Source organism: Bubalus bubalis, chromosome 4 (assembly GCF_019923935.1).
Source record: "Bubalus bubalis isolate 160015118507 breed Murrah chromosome 4, NDDB_SH_1, whole genome shotgun sequence".
Taxonomy (NCBI): domain Eukaryota; kingdom Metazoa; phylum Chordata; class Mammalia; order Artiodactyla; family Bovidae; genus Bubalus; species Bubalus bubalis.
This window is the reverse complement of record NC_059160.1, coordinates 47,701,242-47,719,651: the sequence shown is the minus strand read 5'-3', so window position 1 is coordinate 47,719,651 and position 18,410 is coordinate 47,701,242. Positions and strand designations below refer to the sequence as shown.

General features: G+C 40.6%; 1 long non-coding RNA gene across 1 annotated transcript; it reads left to right on the top strand.

Annotated features, from left to right (window-relative positions):
* The first annotated feature begins 301 nt into the window (after positions 1–301).
* LOC102398773 lies at positions 302–17,375 on the top strand. The gene is made up of 3 exons (XR_328866.3): positions 302–430; positions 14,973–15,073; positions 16,712–17,375. It is a non-coding gene; the product is annotated as an uncharacterized LOC102398773 (long non-coding RNA).
* The last annotated feature ends 1,035 nt before the right edge of the window (positions 17,376–18,410 follow it).

Here is an 18,410-nt window from a genome sequence, read left to right as displayed (position 1 = left end):
ACTGAGCTGGGCGGGTGGGGGGCGGGGGAGCCGGTAGTCTGAGCCATGCAGTTTACTGCAGGCTTGGAATAGCATCCTTGGATGTATTTACCCTCAAGGTGAAGTTAACCACAGGATCACCAGTGGATTGAGAGTGTGAGAGCGACTTTTGAGGGCATCTAATATATAGAGATGAAGCTACACAATCGTTTTTCTTCCTAAACTCTGAATATCCAGACCAGTGCAACAAGGAGCAGGCAGTGGTCACAGCACGATCTGAACAACTTCGTGTGCTGACTCCCACCTGTCTTTCTTTCCACAGATCTGCTTGTCACCCAAGAACTCAAAGGAAAACAGATCTGTGTCTTGGGCCAGAGCATGTGTTGGAACAGGAACTAAATTCTGGAAGCCTGAGAGTTCCTTGTGTGGAGTAACAAATCAATCAGAGGGTGTAAGCTATGTATTTTTTGCTTTTGTTCTTATTTTCCCTTCCTTTGGTTATAGACTCACTCACCCCTGTGGTTGGCCACATGGGTCTCTCAAGGTCAATCAGATCTTTTCTCAAAAGAATGGGGGTGTTCAAATCAATCCCATTCAGTCCCCCTAGGAGGAACTGTGTCCTTATTGCCAACATGCCGTCTGTTTGTCCTGTTCTATTTCTGAGTTGCTGAATGAACTCATTGTCTTTCTAAACAAAGCTCCCTTTCTTCCTTTCTTTTTTTTTTTTGGTTGCTTGCATCCTGGGGATCCTGACCAATAGACCCCAGGTAGTAAGGTAAAAGAAAATCACAGCAAAAAGAGGTGTGTGTACTCTCATTAAAAACCACATAGACAGTTATTTTACATGAATGTAGATGCATAGACCTGAAACCAGCAATAGTTTTCTTTGTTGGATTTGAACTTTGTAAACTATGAAGTAAGTGTTTTTTCTGCATCCAAAATACTGTCAGCTGAACATTCCTTAAATACAGTTACACTTAGAATTAGCCTGACTTCTATGCCGTGCCACCATTGTCTTTTTGTCACTTTGGCAGAATCTTAGGAAAAGAACAAAAAGGGGATATTATTGAAGGGCTGAACATTGATAGACAGAGCCACAATGAACCAGCCTATGTCTGACATCCTTTCAAGGGAACTCTGGCGATGTAGTAATTCATTTCCTGCAGGAACAATTTACTTCGAGCTTGTCTCTTATCCTCTGAAGAATCTAGGGGTGACAAGCACTTTCTGAGCGAACTCTAGGAGCTCAAATCAGGGGGAAAAAAGCCGTGGGAATGGCTGTGAGAGAAATTAGCAGGAATGAATAACTCGAGTTTACAAAACAGTACGTGGAGAAACCAGCGATTTAGGATGCTGATCATTTATTTTGACAGGTGTAGTTTATCTCTGCTCATTTATAATAATTATACATTGTGGAGGCTCATTATCTTGGCCCCCCTTCTGTTTCAGTGCTGAGAGCAGTTAAAAGTAAATTTGGCAAGTCTGTGGTTGGGGGGTGGGGAGTGAGATAATGGGTGTTAATGACCAAATGGGAAATATGTACTTGAGCCACTTACCGTGAGGGGGGCACACAGGTCATTGAAAGGGTGCAGTCAAGCTTTGCAATAACATTTCTAAACTCTTGATATTTTTTTTTCTCCCATGAAGATTTCGTTGGGATGAAATACATTCAAAGACACACTCTCCCATTTCTAGGTACTCCCTCCTCTCCTAAGAACACAGAATCTTTTGGATTTAGTGTTCAGAATGATATTGTTTTTTAGATGGAGGTCAATATAGATGTTTAGGAAAATCCTGGAATGTTTGTTATTTGGGCTGGGAAATTTGGAGAGAGGCAATGAAATCACTTGGACCTTGAAGGCAGAGATATTCCAAGCTCTACTATTTACTAAGTCATTAATTACAACTCCGTTTTCCTACCATGCTATTAACAGGTGGAGAATAATAGTACTTACCTGAAAGGTTTGTTCAGATGATTAAATTATCTAACATAAGCAAGAGTGCTTAGAACACTGAATGGAACATATTAGATACTATATGTTATTTATTATTGTTGTTATTATTATTTATAAAAGAAGTAATAACAATATCTACCTTACAGACTATGCTGCGAGGACTAAATAATATAATTCATATAGAACTCAATAAAAATTAGTTATTCTTAGTTCCATTCTGATTTTGTAAGATTTAAATTCTGAATTCAGAATTGTCTTAGAACTGAAGCTTCACATTACAGACAACGTGATGCTCAGTTCCATTCAACAAGCATATTCTGAGTATCCATGTTTGGTCAAATCCTGGGAATATAAGAGGAATAAGACTATGACCCTAACCCTCAGAAAGGGAAGGGAAACATAGAAGTGACTATCTTAACAGAGCTAGAACAGATGTTGAGAGATCCTTCACGCCATGTAGAATGGAAGACAAAATATCATGAATTGCTTTTTTTGAAAAGATTTGCTAAAAAAAAAAGTTGTTGAACACTGCGAAGTATTTAAATAGCCAGGTCTTTTTCTCCATCTTTCACCAGAATCTTCCCATAAATGAAGTCCATGTCCTTCCACTTTATACAGATGAAGAGTACTCTGTTGCCTCTTGGACACATGCTCTGGCTTTGTTTTCAAGTTTATCCACTCAGGACTGCCATTAGCCCATATGGTGCCTTCGTTCAGATTTGAAGATAGCACTCCTTGTTCTGGGTGCCCCTGTGTAGAACTTGCACAGCTGTATGTGAGACCCTAGACCGCTCTACTTTCTCACTTAGTTTGTTGACACCTCAACTCTGGATAGCTCTGCCAATGAAGACATTCTTTGAAATCTATCTGGTGAAGAGCCACGGCTGCTCCTGTTGTTCAGTTGCTAAGTTGTGTCCAACTCTTTGTGACCCCATGGACTTCAGCACACCCAGCTTCCCTGTCCTTCACCATCTACCAGAGTTTGCACAAACTCATGGCCATTGAGTCAGTGATGCCATCCAACCATCTCATCCTCTGTCACCCTCTTCTCCATTTGCCCTCAGTCTTGCCCAGCATCAGGGTTTTTTCCAATGAGTTGGCTCTTCACATCAGGTGGCCAAAGTATTGGAGCTTCAGTCCTTCCAATGAATATTCAGGGTTGATTTCCTTTAGGATTGACTGGTTTGATCTCCTTGCTGTCCAAAGGACTCTCAAGAGTCTTCTCCAACACCATAGTTCAAAAGCATCAGTTCTTCGACACTCAGCCTTCTTTATAGTCCAACTCTCACATTCATACATGACTACTGGAAAAACTGTAGTTTTGACTATATGGACCTTTGTCGGCAAAGTGTTGTCTCTGCTTTTTAATACACTGTCTACATTTGCCTTCCAAGGAGCAGGCTCCAGGGAATGCTTTCAAAAAACACAAATTTCAATTTTTTTTTTTTTTTGAAAGAGAGGCAGCAAGAAGTGAGTTATTTGGGAAAAGTTTTGCAAGGAGACTTGATTTTAGAACAGTTGCCTGTAACTTCTATGGCCTCTGGCCTCAGCCACCCATGATTACAGAATGGAGTCACTTCACACTTACGTTCAAGTCACAGTGACTAGGAAGCTCTCCACCCCTATCCTCCCATGCAAGGATGTAGGATATTTGGGGGGAATTCTTAAAAGGATCACCTTCTTCTCCTGCTGCAGCTCCCATCATTCATCTTGACCACTCTGGAATCTGCTTAAAGCATGTCTGGGGCAGTCACTGTTCTGCATGCTCATCACGATGCTTCCTTGGTCTACGAAGGGCAGAGTGACCCAGTCCTTCCCCAACTGCCAGGACTTGGAGTATGGGCTTCTGTGCAGATGTGAGGAGAGACATCTCATGGTGTAACCATCATAGGCCCCTAGAAATCTATACACACTTGATAGACCATTACAGTTGGCCCCCACAACTGACTATCCACTTGGTCAATCCCTAAGAGGAGTCTGTAATGAAAATTGGGAACTTAACTCCCCTTACAAGACCCTGATCCCATTATGCCTCCCATCCCTTGTTACCTCAGTCACCACCATATTCCCAAACCTCTCAATTTTTTATTTTTGTTTCACTTGGCCTCCTGGGAGCAATGGACACAGTAGATCATTCCCTTTTTCTCAAAACCTTTTTTCTTTTGGCTTTTGAGTCACCCTACTCCTCCTGTTTTCCTCTTACCCCGCTGGCTGCTCCTTCTCAACCTCCTTTGCTGGCCCTCCCTCTTCTTTTTGATTCTACCTGTTTTAGAAATTCCCAGTACATGGTTCTATTTATTCTCATATCCTTTGTGAACTCACCTACTGCCGTGGAGTTAAATACCACCTGTATTCTTGAGACCTTTTTTCTCTCCCTTCTTCCCTGAGCTCCAGCACTCTATATCCAGCCATGTATGTTGAATTCACCTAAAGAGGTGAATATCCAAATTGCAAAAACCGCTCTCTTGATTCAATTTCCCAATCCTCTTCTTCTCCATCAGTTAATGGCACATCATGCATCCAGTTTCTCAGGCTCCAAACTCTAGGATTTCTCCTTGAATTCTCATTTTCCCTTGGGTCCAGATCCAACCCAACAGAAATTCCAAAAGAGATCATGTTTTACCACCTCCTGTTACCATTCTAATCCAGGATGCTAGAATCCCTGGTGGCATAATAAAACTGTTTCCTGATTAATTTCCCCATTCCACTCTTGCCACTTACATTCACTTCTCCACTTAACAGCTGGAATTATCTTTTAAGATAATAGATCACTTCATGGTGCTCTTTTGCTGAAAACCTACTAATGATTCCCCATGGTCTCAGAACAAAATCTCAAACTTCTTAAAATATCCTCCAGGGCTTTATAGTCAGCCCCTGGATATCTCTTTAAACCCTTCTTCTACGATCTGGTGCCTGGAATATTTCCTCATGCTTTTGCATAGTTTGCTCCTTCCCTTCATCTATACCTTTATTCGAATATTATATCTTCAAAAAAGACTTCCTTGTCCACTCTGTTTGAAACAGTACTTCCTATTAGTATTATTTCTTTTAACTTGTCCATTTTTCTTTATAGCATTTATTCTACAACTTTTTTATATATCTGTGTTTAAAAATTTGATATAGTTGATAATATTAACATAATAATTAAGAAAAACCATATAAATATTTCAGTAGATGTAAAGACACACTTGACAAAAGTCAATAGTGAGTCATAATAAAACACCTCTGCAAACTAGGAATAGAAGGGAACTTCCTTAATCTGTCAAAAGATATTTACTAAAAAAATTATAAATCAGAAAGAAAGAAGTAAAACTGTCTCTATTTGCAGATGTCATGATTATTTACATAGAAAAGTCTAAGGAATCTATAAAACAACTACAAGAAATAGTAAGTGAATTTAGCAAGGTCACACGGTTCATGGTTGTTATAAACCTATAAACTGTGTTGTACATGTTGCTAGGAAAAAATTGGAAAGTGAAATTTTTAAAAATCCTATTTACAGTCAAATTGAAAACATGAAATACTTATAACTAAATATACCAAAGGCCAAGATCTGTACACTAAAAATTATTAAACATTGTTGAGAGAAGTGAAATAAATAAGTAAATTGAAACATATGTTCAAGGATTAGAAAGCTAAAATGTTTTTATTTTTGTTTATGTTTATTGTCTGCATCTTCCACCAGAATGTAAGCTCTTTGAGAGCAGGAATCTTCTCCTGTTTCATTCCCTGATGTTTCTTTCGTGTCTATTAACAGCATATGGCACACAGTAGTTTCTCATTAAATATTTGCTGAATGAATGCCTGTATAAGGCGCCAGGCACCAAAGAAGTTTGGACTTTGCTCAGAGTCTCATAAAGTTTCTTAATAAAACAATCCTGTCTTACTTTTTTAGCAATAGGGACCAAAACTGATTCTAGCAGCCTGCCAGATGGGGAATATTTTCCTCATAGTCTTTGTCTTCTCTTCAATCCTCAGCCCTCAACCAGAACTCTAGTCTCTGCTATTAGATCTGAACATATGCTCCCAGAGTAAATGGAGTACAGAGATTCTTTGTAGGCCAAAATAACTTACTAGAGCAGGAACTGTCTTTCAAAAGTAGAGAGGAATAGATTCAGGCCTTGCAGATGCATTGGGTAGTGCTGAGTATTTACCTTGAAACAACATGGAGCCAGAAATATGGCCCCCAAAGAGAAGGTGAATTCTTTATTGGCTCCCAAGGGGATGGTGTAGATTAGCGTTGAGAGGCAAGACCAAAGAAAAAGTCAGAAGCCAGATGGACTCTGTAGGGAAGGAGAACATAGGACAATTGTTAAGATCATGCTTGTCCCTTTTCTGAAGGGCAGAGGATGGCACATTGATAAAGGATTAGACATCTTAACCGATTTAAAGTCAGATATCTCAGATGGTAAAGCATCTGCCTGCAATGCAGGAGACCTGGGTTTGATCCCTGGGTTGGGAAGATACCCTGGAGAAGGCAATAGAAACCCACTCCAGTATTCTTACCCATAGAATTCAATGGACAGAGGAGCCTGGTGGGCTACAGTCCATGAGGTTGCAAAGAGTCGAACACAACTGAGCGACTAAGACACACACACAGGTTTAAAACCCAGTAGTATGCATGGAGAAATCTTTTGCTTTCCCTGAGGCTTATTTTATTTCCCTATAAAATAGAAATTTTAATACCTGCCATGCTAGTAAATTAATGCTCAAAATTCTCCAAGCCAGGCTTCAGCAATATGTGAACTGTGAACTTCCAGATGTTCAAGCTGGTTTTAGAAAAGGCAGAGGAACCAGAGATCAAATTGCCAACATCTGATGGATCACTGAAAAAGCAAGAGAGTTCCAGAAAAACATCTATTTCTGCTTTATTAACTGTGCCAAAGCCTTTGACTGTGTGGATCACAATAAACTGTGGAAAATTCTGAAAGAGATGGGAATACCAGACCACCTGACCTGCCTCTTGAGAAACCTGTATGCAGGTCGGGAAGCAACAGTTAGAACTGGTCATGGAACAACAGACTGGTTCCAAATAAGAAAAGGAGTACGCCAAGGCTGTATATTGTCACCCTGCTTATTTAAACTTATATGCAGAGTACATCATGAGAACACTGGACTGGAAGAAGCACAAGATGGAATCAAGATTGCCAGGAGAAACATCAATAACCTCAGATATGCAGATGACACCACCCTTATGGCAGAAAGCAAAGAAGAACTAAAGAGCCTCTTGATGAAAGTGAAAGAGAAGAGTGAAAAAGTTGGCTTAAAGCTCAACATTCAGAAAACTAAGATGGCATCCGGTCCCATCACTTCATGGGAAATAGATGGGGAAACAGTGGAAACAGGGGCTGACTTTATTTTTCTGGGCTCCAAAATCACTGCAGACAGTGACTACAGCCATGAAATTAAAAGACGCTCACTCCTTGGAAGGAAAGTTATGACCAACCTAGACAGCATATTAAAAAGCTGAGACATTACTTTGTCAACAAAGGCCCATCTAGTCAAGGCTATGGTTTTTCCAGTGGTCACATATGGATGTGAGAGTTGGACTATAAAGAAAGCTGAGTGCAGAAGAATTAATGCTTTTGAGCTGTGGTGTTGGAGAAGACTCTTGAGGGTCCCTTGGACTGCAAGGAGATCCAACCAAAGGAGATCAGTCCTGGGTGTTCATTGGAAGGACTGATGTTGAAGCTGAAACTCCAATATTTTGGCCACCTAATGCGAAGAGCTGACTCATTTGAAAAGACCCTGATGCTGGGAAAGATTGAGGGCAGGAGAAGGGGAGGACAGAGGATGAGATGGTTGGATGGCATCACTGACTCAATGGACATGGGTTTGGGTGGACTCTGGGAGTTGGTGATGGACAGGGAGGCCTGGCGTGCTGCAATTCATGGGGTCGCAAAGAGTCGGACACGACTGAGTGACTGAACTGAACTGATGCCTACCTTATGGGATCACTATGGTGATCAAATGAGATAAGATAAGTGCCATGGGGAGAATATTATTACTTATTAGTCAAGACTTATCACTATTGAAGTTCTGAAGGATAAATTCAAGCTCATTCAACCACGTTTAAGTCTTCATGGTTCATTATTTAATTTGAAGTGAATTCCCATAATATAAGTTCTCTCAATATTCAAATATAAATATGAAATCCATTTTGCTGTCAAATATATGATGATATGGAAAGCAATTCATGCCTTTGGTTACCTTCAATGGTGTGCAGAATTGCTAGTGACTGTCATAGTCTCCTTTAGTTGAAAAACATCTCTTCCACACTCGGTCTTGTTTTTTGGCTACATAATCCCTTTCAGAGGCTTTTAAAAATAAATTATCCAGCAAGAAATGCATCTAATAAATACAAGATTCCAACAAAGAAGAATCTAATACCTGGAATAAAGACAGAGTTAATTCAGAATAATTGCATAATTCTCCCATTTAAAATCTTCAGCATCAGGTTTGCATTTAGCCACAATATTAAGTAGTCGGACCATGTTCAACTTGTTTTTGTAGTGAAATCTCCTTGGTAAATTCAATTTTTTCTAAGAGGTCCTCCTTGTTCACATGATACAAAGCACAAATATATTCAAAATGGATAACCAACAAGGACTTACTATATAGCACAGGGAACTCTGCTTAGTGTTTTGTGGCCACCTGGATGGGAGGGGAGTTTGGGGGACAATGCGTGCATGCAAAGTTGCTCCAGTGGAGTCCAACTCTTTGCAGTCCCATAGACTGTAGCCTACCAGGCTCCTCTGTCTATGGGCTTCTCCAGGCAAAAATACTGGAGTTGACATGCCTTCCACCAGTGGATCTTTCCGACCTTGCGATCGAACCCACGTCTCTTATATCTCCCTCATTGTCAGGCAGTTTCTTAAGCACTAGCACCACCTGTTTCTTGCCCATGGGGGAGACAAGTGTGAAAGTGGAAGTGTTAGCTGCTCAGCCATGTCTGACCCTTTGCAGCCCCAGGGACTGTAGTCTGTCAGGCTCCTCTGTCCATGGGAGAATGGATACATGTATATGTATGACTGAGTCCCTTTGCTGTCCACCTGAAACTATCATAGCACTATTAATCGGCTATACATCAATATAAAATAAAAAGTTAAAACAAACAAAAGAAAAAAGCACAAAATAACTAGAGGCCATTATTAAAATTAACTGTACATTGTGCAGAATTAGAATATTTAGTAGTGTTGATTCCTTTGCCATTTGTTACATGGAAGAGCAATAAGTAGGTCAAGCCAATGACAAGAAACGCCACATCAGTTCAGAGCTTCTCAAACAGGCATGTGTATTTCTCAGCATCTCTTTATCTCCTGCCTTGAACATTGCCTGTTATCATTATTTTTTCTTAGTGAATTTATCCGACTTTAGGTCAGTCTGTGCCTTTGCCTATAATTAAAAAAGACAGTTTACCAATATGATTTCCCAGGAACTGGTAAATTCTAAACCATTGTTTCTGGGGAGCTGCTAGGTAGAAAAGTGAGACTAAGACAGATGACTGAAAGAAGAACATATTTCTGACTTGTCTAGATTCTAAATGATCCTGAAACATGAGCCATATGGCTGAGGCCTCAAAGCTAGGAAGTGGTCAAACTGGGATTTTTAGCGCAAGTCTGACTCTAAACATTGTTCTTTTCTACAGAAACAGTACTGTCTCTTGTGGGGGAAAAAAAAATCACATAATGCTTATAAAGGATTCAGATGGAAAGGAGTGACAACCAGTAATGTTACCAAAAAAAAAGCCATTTCATACAATGGTTTGAAATATTCTGGCTCCATTTGATACAGGGATTTGTATGGTCTTCATGACCTATCGTGTCAGTGATAAAAATAACCATTGGCCCAATTGCTTAGAGCTTGAAATATATCAGAGAAAGGCAATCAATCAGTCAAATATTTTTCAAGTGTCTTCTGTTTGCTCAACACTATACTCGACTCTGTGGGACATGACAGCTCACACATCAAAGTTCTTTGGCAAGCAAGAAGTGAATGTGAAATAGTATTATTAGAGAAAAACTACATGCAGTTGTCCAACTTCAAAGAACTTAAAATCTTAATGTGGAAGAGGATGTTTGCATGTAGCAATAGATCTTCATCATCATAAACAGCACAGAAAATGTATTCAGTTGGTGATTAGAACAGGGATGGGCCAACTTTTTTCTGCAAAGTGTGAGACAGAAAATATTTTAGGCTTTGTGGGACATCTGGTCTCTGTTGTAGCAACTCAACTTGGTCATTGTAGTGTAAAAGCAGCCATAGATGATAAAGTAAGTGAATGAGCTTGGCTGCATTTCAATAAAACTTTATTTACAAGCACAGGTAGCCTGCTGTTTTTGATCCACTGGTTGTGCTTTGCTAACTCTGTTTAGACTGAATGTGAGAGAGGGTTGCAGAAGAATCGATCACTGTGGAACAATCAGGGAAGCTTTAGTTATAACTACTCTTTATTCAGGGTTGACCCTTCCGCCTGGCACTCTATGAATAACAGTTCATTGAATTTTGAGATTCCCAATGTAATTTGCCCAACATCACACAATTTAGTAAAAAGCTTAAATCCAGGACTGTGTGTGCTGTGTGCTCAGTAGATTCAGTCGTGTCTGACTCTTTGTGAGTCCATGAATGGTAGCCCGCCAGGCTCCTCTGTCCATTGGATTCTCCAGGCATGAATACTGGAGTGGGTTGCCCTCTTCCAGGAGATCTTCCTGACCCAGGGATTGAACACATGTCTCCTGCATCTCCTGCTTTGCAGGTGGATTCTTTACCCACTGAGCCACGTGGGAACCTGACCTCATTTCTCTACTCTCTTACCACCATAAATTATTACCATAGGCAGACCTGCCATTTTCCTCTCTCAGCAATGGTGATGAAAGAATCAGAAATCTCTTCTTGATTAGGTCAAACTTTTGTACTTCTTGAACTTTCTTTATTTCTTTCCTGGCTCTGCTTGTATTTATATACATGTTGAAAATTCTAGGCTGTCTTTTGCTAATGGAAAGCACTTCTCTCATATTTCATTATTACAGCTAACATTTCTTGAACACCTATCATCCTGTAAGGATATATGTGTGTGGTGTCACAATTCTGAGAATCATGTTTATTGTGTGTATTCCTGGTTTGCACGTAGTTAACTTTGGCCATCTCATGCGAAGAGTTGACTCATTGGAAAAGACTCTGATGCTGGGAGGGATTGGGGGCAGGATGAAAAGGGGACGACAGAGGATGAGATGGCTGGATGGCATCACCGACTCGATGCAAGTGAGTTTGAGTGAACTCTGGGAGTTGGTGATGGGCAGGGAGGCCTGGCGTGCTGCAATTCATGGGGTCGCAAAGAGTTGGACACAACTGAGCAACTGAACTGAACTGAAACATTTTTAAGGCTTTGCTGGTGGCTCAGTGGTAAAGAACCTGCCTGCCAATGCAGGAGATGTGGGTTTGATCCCTGGGTCAGGAAGATCCCTGGAGAAGGAAGTGGCAACCCATTCCAGTGTTCTTGCCTGGGAAATTTCATGGACAGAAGAGCCTTGTGGGCTACAGCCTGGGGTTGAAAAAGATTTTGACACAACTTAGAGAATAAACAACAAACAGTTTCAGTGAGTTGCCCAATATTTCTTGGTGAGTAAGGGTAAAGGTAGGGTCTAGATCCTGATCTGCTTTATTCCATCATCTGAGGGCTTAACCACTAAAAATTACTGTCTGGGTCACTTCAATGAATCTTGGCCATCTATTGGAATCATAAATGAGTAAATAAGAGAAAAACCTTTTATTTGCACCAGACCATTAATTAAGGAGGAAAAATGTTTCTCTGGGAATAATGTCAAGATGACAATGACTAATATTGAAAAAAACAAAACAAAACCCAGAATGTAAGAATGTCTTTGACTGGCAACCTCTTGCTCACTTGGAAGGTTTTGTCCCAGAATTTTTATCTATTCAAGTCCTCAATGAGCGTTTTGGATTAAGTAGCAAGACTGTTTCATTCAAGGCAGCACCTTGAAAAATGTACGAAATCAGCAGAGAAGACAGATGAATACTTTCCAGGCTTAACTGCCACTATTCCGGTGAGAAATTCCTTTTTCCCCCTAACTTTATCCAGCCATCCAAGACAGAATAAAAAGTTTTTTTCTTTTTAGAATTTAGAGCACTTCACTTCTACCCAGAGCATATGATCCTCATCATGGCTATTTAAAATTGCTATTATTATTTTTGACTTCTCAGCCTTCCTCAATCCACTGTAATCTCATTATGAGCAGATGTCATACTATATTAAGCTATATTTTCACCAGTTCATCTTCAATCTAGCGTGGGACCAGGCGCAGAACAGGTGGTCAATTAAAGTTTTCTGGGACTTCCTGCTGGTCCAGGAATTAAGGCTCTAAGTTTCTGATGTAGGGGACATGGGCTCGATCCCTGGTTGAGGAACTGAGATCCCACATGCCATGTGGCACAGCCAAAAAAAATAAATTAATTAAAAATAAATAAAATAAAAATTTAAAGTTTTCTCTCTTCCAGAGCCTATGCTCAGAACATTAGTAATAATAGCTTGAGTGTCAACTATGTGCCAGGCATTGTGATATGCACTTTCATCCTCACAACTTTCTGATATTCTGTTATAAACACCATTATTCTCATGAGGGTGTTTGCTGGTCTGGTGCCCAGTTGTCCTTTTCTGGAATAGCTCATCATGCATGGTCTGGCGGAGGGACCATCACAGTCCTGTGATGGAGGTTAAAGAGGTCTCTTGGCTCCTGCAGAGCCAGCAGCAGCATGTGAATCATGTGGCAGTCCCAAGCAAGGACTTTGAATCTTAAGCCAGTGACCTAAAGGCAGGGAGTCAATTGGAGGTCGCATTTATGCTGGTAATATTGATGGCCTCTAACAGACTACTGTGTAGCCTTTCTGTGGTTCTCTCCACCTAGTTGTCTGAGAACTTCCCAAACCTTAACCAGTTTTCCAAATTGGTCTTCCAGTCTCTCGACTCTGTAAGTGTTTCAAGTACTTTTCATGAATTGCATGTTTCGTTAAATTTGCTGAGTCCGTTTATGTTGATTGCAACCATAAGCCCTGACAGACGTACCTGTTTTGAAGATGAGATCTGTTGTTTATCCCTGGTCATACAACTAATATGGAAAAACAGAATTTGAACCTAAATCTATCTGATTCTAAACCCATGGTCTCTCCATCTGTTCCTCTGTTTTGCACAAAAAGGATGCTCAGAATATGTTTGCTGTCTATGATGTCAACCATGATATTCCAGAGTTAAAGGGTTTTTTTTCTTCCAATTAAAGCCATTTAACTCTTTATGGCTCTTGTATTTTCAAGTGTATAAATGCTTTAATCTGGTCCCTGACACTCAGAGGTACTTACATATAAGAAAGTGATTCCCACCCCCCTCCTTTTTTTTTTTCATTTATTTCTAACCTCTGTTAAATGCTTATCATGTGACCAGCATTGTGCTAGGCGTTTGACCTGTGTTACCTGATTTAGGCATCCCCAACAACCCTATGAAATACAATCTATTTTCATTCCTCCCACCTAACAAACCAATACATAGAGTCTCAAAAGATTATGTATCCTTTCTAAAGGTCATGCACTGATACACGTTGGAGTCAGGATTCAGCTGTGGACTAACTCCCTGATGGATGCTTTAACCTTTATACTTTCTTGAATTACTAAATTTAATCCAGTGAACATTCCAAAAAGAGTCAGTTTATGATATTTCCAGATTAAAAGGAAACTTAGAAGTCATGACTGTTGCAAACATTTAGCTCATGCTCATTTGTTTTTTTAATTTTTATTGGAGTATAGTTGCTATATGTTAGTTTCTAAGCTGCTACTGCTAAGTCACTTCAGTCGTGTCCGACTCTGTGAGACCCCAGAGACGGCAGCCCACCAGGCTCCCCTGTCCCTGGGATTCTCCAGGCAAGAACACTGGAGTGGGTTGCCATTTCCTTCTCCAATGCATGAAAGTGAAAAGGGAAGGTGAAGTCGCTCAGTCGTGTCCGACTCTTAGCGACCCCATGGACTGCAGCCTACCAGGCTCCTCCGTCCATGGGATTTTCTAGGCAAGAGTACTGGAGTGGGGTGCCATTGCCTTCTCCGATGTTAGTTTCTACTGTACAGCAAAATGAATCATCTGTATGCTTACATATATTCCTCCTCCTCCCTTTTTGGATTTCCTTCCCATTAAGTCACCACAGAACATTGAGCAGAGTTCCCTGTGCTGTACAGTAGGTTCTCATTAGCTATTCATTTTATACATAGTACTGTACATATGTCAATCCCAATCTTGTAATTCATCCCAACCACCCCCCAACCCTCTTTCCCCCTTGGTGTCCATACGTTCTCTATGTTTGTGTCTCTATTTCTGCTTTGCAAATAAGATCATCCATACCATTTTTCTAGATTCCACATATGTGTGTTAATATATGGTATTTGTCTTTCTCTTTCTGACTTACTTCACTGTGTGTGACAGTCTCTAGTCCATCCGCGTCTCTGCAAATGACCCAGTTTTGTTACTTTCAAAGCTCATGCCCATTTGTAACTCATCCAATGGACAAGACTGAGCCTGATAACTCTAACTTCATTTCAAAGGTTGGAAGAAGTTTCTTTGGGGACAAGTAAAGCCTTGAGTAAGTGGCTCTTTCCCCTCCTGAGTGAATCAATGAAGGGAGAGGAGAACTCTGCAATCATATTTTACATGTCATTTTATCTATGGATTAGCTTCTTGATGGTGTTTTAAATTATTTAAACATATTGAGAAAAAGTACAGAAGGGCAAGTGTTTTCTTTCTCTTGCTGGTTTCTGACTGCTTTGGGCTGTCCATTAAAGTCACTTGGGGTTGGTTACCTAGGAAATGCCTGGCTGTCTGGGGCTTATAGATTGATCACCAGATTTATGACAGGAAGGTAAGTCACATGATGTGAATTTAGTTGCTTCTAAGTGGAAAAGTTGCTGCACATTAAAAAAAGAATCACTGGAACTTTCCCCCTCTACTCCTTCATTTTAAAGATGAAACAAATTATCTCCTTTCAGGAAATCATAGAGATCTAAATTTATCCCCAGAGGAAGAAAAGTCTAATGACTCCATGACCGTATAGAACTTCGTGGTTATAAGGAGACAGCATACTCAAGGGGTAAGAGTGTGTGTGTGTGTGTGTGTGTCTCCATGATAAAAGGAAACTCAGCTAGCTCTTAATGAAAAATGATGTTTTCTATTTTCATCAAGATGAGGATTAATATCTGTGCAGTTTCTGAGTTCCTTCAAGAAGCACCATTGCTTTATCCACACAGCGTATAGTTTTAGAGAATCTCTGGGATAGAATAGAGTGAGTACACAAAACCAGGTTTGTGGCTAAAACAGTTACCTGCATGATAAACAGAGGAACTGACATGTATCAGGATGAAAAGAACTGATCAAATTTGGAGTTTCTTAATAAAAAATGCCAAGCACTAAAAAAAATCATGTGTGGATAAAGAAAACGATCATTTGCCAGCTAGCATCTGTGAGTTAGATACTTTCACTCTATATCTCATTTAATCCTAAAAAAGAAACAGGTAAATAGTATTAAAAATTTAGAATTCTGCTTTGCAAATATTTATTGAACACTTAATACATGTTTGCACCAAGGTTCAGAGAAGATAAGTAACTAATCTGGGATTAGAATCCATTTTTGTCCTACTCCAAAGGCCATGCTATTCCTGATTCACTGTATTCTTTTTCTCTAGGGTATTTTTATATCAGAAACGAGTGAAAATTAAGCAACCAATCTGGAAGTTATATTGTAAGACGTTATCTACTTTGCAAAACTCAGATGTGAATGCATGCTCACAGGCAATTTCCCTTTTTCCTAAGACTTTCTCTGGCAGGTCCAAATCACTTTGAAAACAAAACTGCCTTCTGCCTTGTGTCTGGCTACAGTGATACAGGAATGGTTTATTGATAAAAGTAGCAAACTTGGATTAACTATTTATGTGTGCTAGGCACTATACCTAATGCATTGTCTCCTTCAGTCCCAACTCAATCCTATGTGGAAGAAACTATAGCCATTCTACTTTACAAATAATAGAATTAAGCATTAGAACAGTGACTCACCCAAGGTTACACAGCAGTAAATAGCTAATTTTTGTTCATTTTTCAAACTTTGGTCTAACTCTAGAGCCCATTTGAATAACTGCTTTAATATTTTCGTCTCCTTCAAGCTAGAATTGGTTTTCCTAACCAGCAAGTGGTGCTGAATGTCGAGGTTTAAAAAATTATGGGAGGAAAATTGAAAACCCTCTTCATTAACATATTCCTCTTGCAAATGAAGAAATGACCATTATTCAATTTTTACCAGCAGAACACCTTGATTCAGAATACAGAATATAAGTGTTTCAGTGTAATATTTGAAAACCTCTGGGCTAGATGGGCTCACATTTAGTGTAGCATTCTCAGGCAGACTCATCTCCCCAGGGGACAGATTCCTTTATGTTCTCAAATATGGTGTCAGGGAAGGTACCACTCATGATGAGGTGGGAGCATAATGCATGCACAGTGCCTGGAATTACGTTCAGCACAAAATTTGAATCAACAGGTGGTAACACTCCATGTGAAATAATCACTGTGTCTAATTTGTATCATAGAACTCATTTATATCATAAGGATATACAGATGCAGTTACATCTTCAAGACTTAGGATAACCCGTCTCTGTCATCTTCTAAAATAAATAAATAAATAAATAACCACGGGCTCTAAAATTCCACCATCAAAGCTTTATTCCTTTTCCTTTAGGCTTTGATGCTGTCTAAAATACAACCACTGCTGGGGAGTTGTCAGTCATGTGTACCTCAGAGAACCTGAAGGATTTCAGACTGGGCTTTAATGGAAGAGGAGGGAGAGAAGATCACAGGAGCAGAACGTTAGAACTGAGAGAGCCTTTGGGAGCCCCATCTCACCTCCCCATCACCTGCAGGTGGGGAAACTGGGCCATGGAGAGAGTTAGTGAGTCGGTCTCTCTTTTGTAACATTTGCTCCACTTCCCACTATGGGCGAGCATGCACGAGTGTGTGTGTGCTTGTGCTTACTTGTTATCTGCACTGGGGAGTGTCCCAGTCACTGATGCCACATGACAAAACAGTCCGAACTCAGCAGGGTGAGATGGTGGCGTGTTGTCCAGCTCACAGATTGTGCGGATCAGGAATGCAGGGAGCAACGAGGACGGCTTGTCTCTGCTCCACAATGCGTGGGGCTTCACTTGGGGAGACTCAAATGACTGGTGGGGACTTAGACACCCGGGAGCTACGATCATCTGGAGGTCCGGGCTGGTCTGGTACCCGGGCTGGGGTGACTCATCCGGAGTGCACAGGTGTGCACAGCCCTCTCACTGCATAGTGCCTGGTTTCACAAAAACCAGGTGGGAGCTGCCTGGACTCTCTGACCTAGTCCTAGAAATGTCAGAGTCACTTTTTTTTTTTTTAATTAATTAATTAAAAAATTTAAAGAAAAATTATATTGGAGCTTCCCAGGTGGTGCTAGTGGTAAAGAACCCATCTGCCAATGCAGGAAACATAAGAGATGCATGTTCAGTCCCTGGGTCAGGAAAATTCCCTGGAAGAGGCAATGCCAACCCACTCCAGCATTCTTGCCTGGAAAATCCCATGGACAGAGGAGCCTGGTGGGCTACAGTTCATAGAGCTGCAAGCATCGGACACGACTGAAGGGACTTAGCACGCAAATTACTTATAGTTGATTAACAATGTGTTAGCTTCAGGTGTACAGTGGAGTGACTCAGTTATACACATACATGTATCTATGCCTTTTTTGATGCATTTTACTGGTTACAAGCAAGTCAGGAGATGAGTTCAAATTTCAAGGGAAGGAAATTAGATACCATGTGTCAATGGAGGAGAGTCAAGGTCACATTGCAGATGAGTGTGTGAGATGGGAGAGGTCGTTGCAGCCATTTTTGGCAAGCACAGTCTCACCCTGGGGAGGAGAGCAGCAATTTGCTGCTCCTCCACCAAACCTTTAAAGTATCTTTCTTTCCATTCCCAAGGCCACTCACTCCCTCTTTCGATTCCTTCAGGTCCATTTTATAGACAAGGAATCTAGGGTTCAGAGAGAGTCAGTAATGTGTTCAAGTTCAAGGCCAAGATCTATGTCCAGATCTGTTTGATTTCTACATTTGTGCTCTGTATTCCTCTGCCACTGATGCCAACTCCATTTCCAATAACACTCACTTTGGATGAACAGTAAGATAAGTTTTGGGTCCAGCTGTCCTGACCTGAGGCAGCCATCTAGGAATAAAACTCGTGCAAGGAAGTTGCTGAGCAAATCTGACATCTCCTACGCATGCTGAAAATGCAGTGTATTTGAAAGGACTGGTCCATGCTTGCTGCTCAGTCCTGTCCGACTCTATGTGACCCCACGGACAGTAGCCAGCTAGGCTCCTCTGTCCGTGGGATTTTACAGGCAAGAATACTGGAAGGGG